The sequence below is a fragment of the Crocuta crocuta genome, unplaced genomic scaffold (genome assembly GCF_008692635.1).
Source record: "Crocuta crocuta isolate KB4526 unplaced genomic scaffold, BGI_CrCroc_1.0 scaffold3, whole genome shotgun sequence".
Taxonomy (NCBI): Eukaryota; Metazoa; Chordata; class Mammalia; order Carnivora; family Hyaenidae; genus Crocuta; species Crocuta crocuta.
Window position 1 is genome coordinate 1,232,435 of NW_027529934.1, and position 8,701 is coordinate 1,241,135.

General features: G+C 42.5%; 1 protein-coding gene across 3 annotated transcripts in view; it reads left to right on the plus strand.

Moving 5' to 3' along the window:
• HHAT (hedgehog acyltransferase) overlaps positions 1-8,701 on the plus strand; it is a 309,652-nt gene that overhangs the window by 16,890 nt on the left and 284,061 nt on the right. The window lies entirely within an intron of this gene.

An 8,701-nucleotide genomic window follows, 5' to 3' on the forward strand; every position in this document is an offset into this window, starting at 1 on the left:
TTTTTTTTTTTTTTTTTTTGGTAGACTCTTTGGATTTTTTTCATAGATACTTCTATGCATACAAAGTTTTATTTCTTCTTTCTATTTTGTACACCTATATTTTATTCTTGCATTAGCTAAGACTCCCATTATGATACTGAAAAGGAGTGGTGAAAGGGGACACATTTGCCTCTTTTCTGATCTTAGCGAGAAAGCTTTCTGACCATTAGGTATGATGTTCACTGTAGGTTTTTTGTAGATACTCTTTATCCAATTGAGGAAGTTCCCCTCAATTTCTAGTTTGCTGAGAGTTTTTAATCCTAAATGAGTGTTGGATTTTGTCAAATGCTTCTTGTGCATCCATTGCTATGATCACGTGGATTTTCTTTTTTGTCTTATTGATGATATGGATTACACGAATTCATTTTTGTGGTCTGTGAGACTTTGTTTTTAAGACCCCTCTCCTGGACTCAGCAGGGCAGGTCTGCTCTGTGTGTTAGCCGGGACTGCAGGCATCTGGTGGCTCACTCACATGGCTGGCCAAGGCGTCAGTGGGCGGCTGTCGGCTAGTGTGCAGAGCTTCTGTCTGCATGGCTCTGCACACGGCATACATTTCTCCTAACAGTGTGGCTGGGTTCAAGAGGGAGTATTGCAAGTGCACAAAAGCAGAAGCTACAGATCTCTTGAGGCTCAGCCCGGGAAGTTGTACGGTTCATTTCTACCTCATTTATTGGTCAACGCAAACCACAGTGCCAGTTCAGATTCAGGGGGAGGAAAGGCTATCCCTCCATATGGCTGGAGCAGCACACGTGCATGGGATTTATAGAGGTCATCTTTGGAGTCTCTTTACCATAATGGGTATTACACCTCTGTACCCAGATGAGGATGCAGAGGCTAAAAAAATCTAACTTGTCCGAAATAATACGTCTAATAAGTTCTAATGGAACTGGGTTTAAACTCCGATGTGTCCAACTCTGGACACAGTATTTTATCCTATTCTGCCACTTGTATTTTTGATAATTCCTAAAGCACCTTGTTTTAAAAGAGGAAGCTCTTCTATTAAAACTTAAAATTGTATCCCACTGGAATAAAATGTTTCCTCTTTATGTGATGGGAGCTGTTGGGGTCAGGGTGGACGGATTCCTTCTGTGGATAGCACGAAGCTTCTCTGCACCTCAGCTGATCCTGAGGTGGTCATGCTGTGTGACTTAGTGCCCACACCCTAGCCTGAAGCTTCTTTGATTCTGTTTTTCCTTTAAATGTCAGCGCCAGAGTATTTCTCCGGTTACTCCCAAGAAGTGTCTTCTTTATCTAATACTTTTGCCAGTTCAGCTCCTGGAAGCCAGATCCCTCTGTCTTGCCAAAGTGTGTTTAATGGTGCAGTGTTAAGTCTTCTTGGCTCCATGTCTTAACTGTCTAATTTGGGGGAAAAGTGCTATTTAACCACACGATGGAAGTAGGTCACTGGGAGACTGTCTCTTCTGTAAACTTTTTTGGGACCTCTGTATCTGGAGCAAATACAGTGCATAGAACGTACCCGTTAAGCGAGATGCCACCAGTGGGCATCTGCACAGCTGCCTTCACTGGGCACGGGGCAGGCACCTTCTTCACGCACTGTCTGTGGAAGCAGGGTTGCCAGGCCATTAGGGACAGTAGACTGATTTTAATGGCCTTAGTCAAATGGAATCTTTTGGTAAATTCACAGCAGGGACCGAACAGAACACCCCGTCTTCCTCCCAACTCTACCAGGCGTAGAGCATCTCCAAGTCATATGGAAATACTTGCGGTGGGGTGGGTGGCGATCTGCTATGCTTGGTGACTTCTCCCCTGGCGCTTGGCAGTGTGGTGGCTAATCCAGACCTATTGCATTCAGTTTATGCCCTCGTGGTTCAGTAGATGTAGAAATGCGTTTATGTCTCTCTGCGTACACTTCACAGGAGGGAAGGGGATATGCCATGTGGTAGCCTTGTTAATGGTTACACTGAAAAGAGAATCATATATTATCTGTCTGATGCAGTTCTTGAAATGAAAACAGTTCAGTCATCTGTGAAAACCTGAATGCTAGGAGATCACCTGGGAAAACATCTGGGAGGGTGTAAGTCTTAGACTCCTGTTTCAATTTATTTATTGGTTTATATTCAAATTTATTGCTTCTTAAACCTATTTTGACATGTAGCTTTCCGAGGATCTATACGTTAATGTAGGTTTTCAATTTGATTAGTGTATTGTGGTTCATAATAATTTAAAAATGTTTCTGTGGTTTGCTTTTCTCTCTTATTGTGTATTTTGTTTTACTTCTGTTTCTTCACTGTCTCCCTAATTTCCTCCCTCCTTCCCTTCCTCCTATTTTTTTGCTTTGATGAATTGTGCCAGAGAGCTTATGAATCTTGTCAGCTTGTGGCTTTGTTAGGTTTTTCAGATGTATCCTTTTTTTTTTTTTTTTTTTTTAGTTCACGGATTTCTTTTTAAAGTTTTTTTTTTAAGTGGATTTCTGAGAGAGAGGGAGAGGAGGAAAGCGAGAGAGAGAGAGGCAGCATGAGCAGGGGAGGGGAGAGAGAGAGGTAGACACAGAATCAGAAGCAGGCCCCAGGCTCTGAACTAGTTGTCAACACAGAGCCTGATGCAGGGCTCGAACCCACGAACCGTGTGATCATGACCTGAGCCGAAGTCGGACGCTTAGCCGACTGAGCCACCCAGGCGCCCCTTAAAGTTTTTTTTTAATGTTGGTATATTTTAGAGAGAGAGCGTGCGAGCGTGAGAGAACGTGCGCATAAGCGGGGGAGGGGCAGAGAGAGGAGACCCAGAATCCTAAGCAGGCTCCAGGCTCTGAGTTGTCAGCACAGAACCTGATGTGGGGCTTGAACCCACGAACTGTGAGATCATGACCTGAGCCGAAGTAAGACGCTTAAGTAACTGAGTCACCCAGGTGCCTCCAGTTCATTGATTTCTGCTATTTCCTTCTTTATTGTTTTTTTTGGGGGGTGGGGGTTTGCTCTGTTCCTTTATGTTCCAATTATAGGAGTTGAATGCTTAACTCATTTATTTTTTTAAGGAATCTCTTTGTATTATTGTATTGCCTCTGATCGCTTTCCTCAGAAGGATTTCCAGAGGAGTTCTAGAGTCAAACTACATGAATATTTTTAAGGTTTTAGGTAGATTTCCCCTTCCCCAGGAAGTTTGTGCCAATAATACTTCCTTTGGAGAACATCTCTCTTCTTGTATTTCAGCAGCTTGAGCAAGTTCTTCTTTAAACCATCTCATGTATATGATATATAAAGTGAAAACTTAATTTTTTTCCCAAATGGATAACCAAACACAGTTAACTTTATATTGATTTATGATGCAATCTTGGTCGTTGTTAAATTCTTTTTTGCTTTAAATGTTTATTTTTGAGAGTGAGAACATAAGCTGGGTGCAGGTGAGCCATGGAAGGGCAGAGAGAGGGAGACACAGAATCCTAAGCAGGCTCTGTGCTGAGCCCAGAGTGGGGCTCATCCTCACAAACTGTGAGATCATGACCTGAGCCTAAATCAAGAATCAGGCGCTTAACCGACACCTAGGCACCCCAATCATTGCTAAATTCTTATATATACTCCAGATTGTTTGAGGGGTGGGCGTGCCTTTTCTATTTCATTGATTTCTCAGTCAGTTCACACATCTTTACTGCACTAATTAAAAGTGCTTTATAAAATATTTGAATATCTGACAGTAAGTTACTACTCGTCATTCCTCATTTCTACGCTTAGCTATTACTGGTTTATTCTTACATATACATATTTGAAACTGTTCTTAAAAAAACTCAATAGGATTTTAATTAGAATTACAGTAAGCCTAGAGATTAATTTGTAAATATTCTTATTTTTTTTTTCCACCCAGGGATACGGTATTTTTTTCTTTATTCATTCAAGGTCTACTATTGTTTCCCTCAATAAAGTTTCCTGGTCTTCAAAATAGGTCCTGCTAAAATTTCTGTTCAGATTCTTTCTTTTTTATTTTTTCCTTTTATGATTGGGGAAATTTTCCTATTGTATTTCCTATAACTTGTAGCTGATTATTTCTGACCTAAAGGTATTTATTTTGATTTGTGTATGTTATATTGCAACAGTTTGTTGGATTCTTAATGTTCCATTAACTTTATTTCCTCATTTTTGTTTCAATAAGATCATCCACAGATGTGCTAATAGTTTTATTTCTTCTGTTATTGCTTAGCTGCGACTTTTAGAACAATATAGTAGTTGAGAAAGAATGCTGTTTTTAGTTCTAACTTTAATGGAAATCTGTATAGTCTTTACCATTACTGAAAAGTTAAGTTTTTCTTTTTTTTTTTTTTTTTTAAATCTNCCCCCTAGAAATAAATAAAAATATTAAAAAATTAAAAAATCCTGCTAACGAATCTGGCTAGACCCCTTCACTAAATTTTTAGCAATACATGCTGAATTCATTTTTTTAAAGCACCTATACAGATGATTGCATAGTTTTCCCTTTACAAGCTGTTGACATGATATTTTAAAGTAATGCACTTTCCAGTATGGTTTATATGGATTCCTACATCAAACCTACTTTGACCATGGTATTTTCAAATACATGCCTTATTTCCAAGTGTTTTTTTCCTTTTAATAAATTTCTAAGTGAGATTCTAAGTGAGGCGTATAGTTTTATTTTTCGCTTAATCAGATTTCAGTATCACTATTCTGTTAACTTTATAAAAGGAATGGGGAAGCTTTTAATTTTCTGTCATGTTATGGAACTGTTTAAATAGTATATGAAATGTCAGCGTCAAAGTTTGATATTCTTCACTTGTAAGGTTGTCTGTCTAGGCATGGAGTCTCTGGAAACATCCGCTGAAAATTTCAGTACCTTTGGGTTATTTCAGGTTATATTTAGGTTTTCTGAAGTCAGTTTGAGTCATTTATATTTTTTCTTTTCTTCCCCCTCCCCCCCCTTTTTTTTTTTTTTTAAGATTTTTAAGTAATCTCTATACCCAGCATGGGGTTTAAACTCCCAACCCTGAGATCAAGAGTTGTGTTCTATGCCTCCTGAGCTAGCAAGGTGGCCCTGTATTTTCCCATTTCACTGAAATGTTCAAATGTATTAATCTCCAGTTGTAGGTCATATAATGTTTTGAAACCTACAGGTCTCTCTTTTTTTTGTTTTTTTTTGTTTTCGGGAATTTACCAAAGGTTTTGTCTACTCCGTATATTTGTTTGCTTTCTCAAAATACAATCTCTTGGGTTTATTTATAAATTCTAGCATTTTTCTCCTGTGATGATGACTCTGTAATGAACAGTAGGCTACCCTGGATCCTTTAGGCTTTCAGAGCCCAGGCTTAGCTGCTGTGCTGTGTTCTCTTCCTGAAAAGTTGGATATTAGGGACATTTTTATAAACCGAGTGGTGTTTTCCACAAATTTGTATTTCCATGTCACAGACGCTTAATTTTTGTTTTTAAAAATCTTCAGTGAGCAGAGGTTAATGTTTCTCCAAATAAGCTCTATAGCACCAGGAAGCCCTGATATTTATTATTTGAAAATTTTTTTAATGTTCAGTTTTGAGAGAGAGAGAGAGAGAGAGAATGAACATGAATGGGGAGGGGCAGAGAGAAAGAGATACACAGACTCCGAAGCAGGCTCCAGGCTCTGAGCTGTCAGCATAGAGCCTGACATGGGGTTCGAACGCACAAACTGTGAGATCATGACCTGAGCTGAAGTCAGGCGCTTAACTGACTGAGCCACCCAGGTGCCCCAGGAAGCCCTGATATTTAAGCAAAAAATGCTTTATTTGAGTTGCCACATCCAATTTCTTTGTTTATGTAGTAGGCGTCCTTAAGGTGGATACAACTGTGGTTGAGCATCTGTCACCTTCTACCTTTTGTTTATTCCTAAACTCGCCTGTGCTTCTCACTCACCACTAGTCTCCGTTTCTAAGGAGAGGATATAGTAGCACATTTACAGATGCTTTTTCATGTTCATATAACACACTGGCCTCTCCTGAGGGGTGGGCTTTCTAATCAGGAGGTAATTTATCCTCCCTGCTTCTATGAGTAGAGGAATTTTGTTGCAAAAGGACTGGCAACTCTGGAGGGCCCAGTTCAGGGAGGGGAAATGGGGCTACCACTCATCCTGTCTTTGAACAGGTGGCCTTGCCCTTGTAACTGTGGAAGGGGCCACCAGGGACCCCTTCAATTAACAGGTCTTTAGTGAAAGGGCCCAAACGCATAGCCCCTGCAGGAACCCTGGACAGCCTGTCTTGATGACCAGCATCAATAGTGTTGTGTCACAGCTCCGCCTCCGAGAGATCTGTTTGGCAATGCTCCGTGTTAGAGCTGACCCTGTTTCCCCCGTCACCTGTGGCCAGGGTCCTAGGAAACGTTTGAGTTCCTGCCTTCCTACTTGGAATCCAAGCTTCCTGGCCTCCCTTCCTCTCAGGCTTGGCCTTCTCCTCCACGGTGGACGCTGGTCCTCAAAGGAGGGAGGAGTGTTGGCTTCCAGAGAGTCTACTTTCTCGACACCTGCAGTAAACCTTTTACAGTGACTTGAGACCGGGCCTGGGCTGGAGGGCATTTGAAGGTAACCTTCTGTGTTCGGCTCCACAGCTCCTCACTCCTCCAGCCAGTGCTCCCTGTTCTCTCTGCTCTGTCAAACACGAGAGAATACGCATGAGCTTATGGCTTCCTCTTTGCTGGAGTGTTTCTGGGCTGCTTCCTCCTCCTCTCTCGGGACCCCTAAGGATTCCCATGCAAATCACGCCCCTGGTGGCCTGGCTTCTTCCAGGTGAGTAGCAGATGAGCAGCCCTATTAGATTTGAAGGCCGTTTATTTGTATATTGCTTTGCATCCTATTTACATATTTGATTTGCTTTTTGCCTGGGCTATCTCCAAATCAACTTTTCATTCCGTCAGTGGAAATCGGAAGAGGGGAGGAGAGGGGCCTCCTCCTAAGAGCTGTCATGGAAAAACCAGCCCTTTGTCCTCCTTCTATATGATATTTTATATGTGTTCGAGAGGTGCTTACCACTAAATTCTCTGATCTTGAGAAGCCCATCTTCTCTGTTCCCTGTCTCCGCTCATTTACTTACTGCCACAGTCTGCTGTACCCAGCGGCTTCCTAGAGAAATAAAGAATCAGTGGGAGCTGATTGGAATTTTTCACATGCATGGAAACAGCAGGACCTGTTAAGCCATGATTGGGTGTGCTGGGCCCTGCAGTGGCTGCTGTCAGAAGAGGGTGTGTGTGTTTCCCCCTCTTCCTGATTATTGCCCTCTAGTTATCCCTGCCCCACCCCAGAAATGGGTTCCTATCAAAACGTTGGGGGTAAAAGGGGTAGGTTAGTGCTTTTAAGTAAATGGTTTACCACCACAGCTCATTGGCATCGATTAAAATGCAAATCCTCTCACGCAGTAGGTAGAATGGGGCTTTGATGTAGCCTCTCGTTGACTGGTGGCTGGAGTGGGGAGAAGCAACAGCTGATTGAGTAATGAGGGTTCATCAGCAGAAATTGCTTCATTTCTATGCTCTGAGGCGGTTTTGCGGAGCGCGGAATTTCGGGAAATAGAACCAGGGCACCTCGAAGAAAGAGCTGGCTCTGCCTGACAGTCAGGCCTGTGTGGTGCGGAGGGCATTGCTCAGGCAGAGAAGGCTTCTCTCCATTTGCAGGGTCCTTTGGCTTGAGTGTGTGTGGGGTAGGAAGAACTCTCTTGCCTCAAGGATGGGAATACGGGAACCCTATCTGGAGAGTCTCCTCGGAGAGGTTCCGAGGGCTGAAGCTCTTCTGGAAGGATTTCCCGCTACCATGTTCCCAGCTGCCATTCTCCTCTATCAACCAAGTTCTGTAGCAGGGCGTGGTCAACTAGCTTAAGACTGTCTGGAGGGGGGTGCCTGGGTGGCTTAGTCGGTTGAGCATCTGACTTTTGCTTAGGTCATGATCTCGCGGTTCGTGGGTTCGAGCCCCGCGTCGGGCTCTGTGCTGACTGCAAGCTCAGAGCCTGGAGCCTATTTCGGAGTCTGTGTCTCCCTCTCTCTCTGACCCTCCCCTGCTCATGCTGTCTCTCTCTCTCTCCCCTAGAAGAAAAAAAAAAAAGACTGTCTGGAGGCAGTGATCTCCAAAGGGGTTGCGAATGTATAGGGCTTTCTTTAGTTTGTGTCGAGAAATCAGATGAGGGTGAATTGTAGAAATTCTCAAAACTTGAGAGGATTTTTGGTGGAGAGCTGTGCTGTCCAATACTGTAGCCATTAGCCATACGAGCACTCAAAATGTGACCATTTCAAATTGAGATGTGCTGTAAGGGTAACACATATATTGGACTTGGAGGAATTAGTAAGAAAAAGGAATGTAAAATGACTCATTCATAATTGTTTAGTACTGATTCCATGTTGAGATAAATATACTAAAATTAATTTCATCTTATATATATATTTTAAATTTTAATGTTTTATTTCTTCCTGAGAGAGAGAGAGAGAGAGCGCGCGCGCATGAGGTAGGGTCAGAGAGAGAGAGGGAGATACAGAATCTGANGCCGACTGAGCCACTCAGGCGCCCCTCATCTTATATTTTTTACGATGTCTCCTATTTCAGTTGGTCTGCGGGACAGGATTTCCTTTTTCTTCTACCTGTGTAGGATTCCTTTTTCCCCACTAGAGGGAGCTCTGTTCCAGTTTCAGTAAGTCTCGTGCTTTAGCCTGTAAATTTTTCACTGCTTCTGCATGTACTCCTAAAAGGGGGAAGGGGG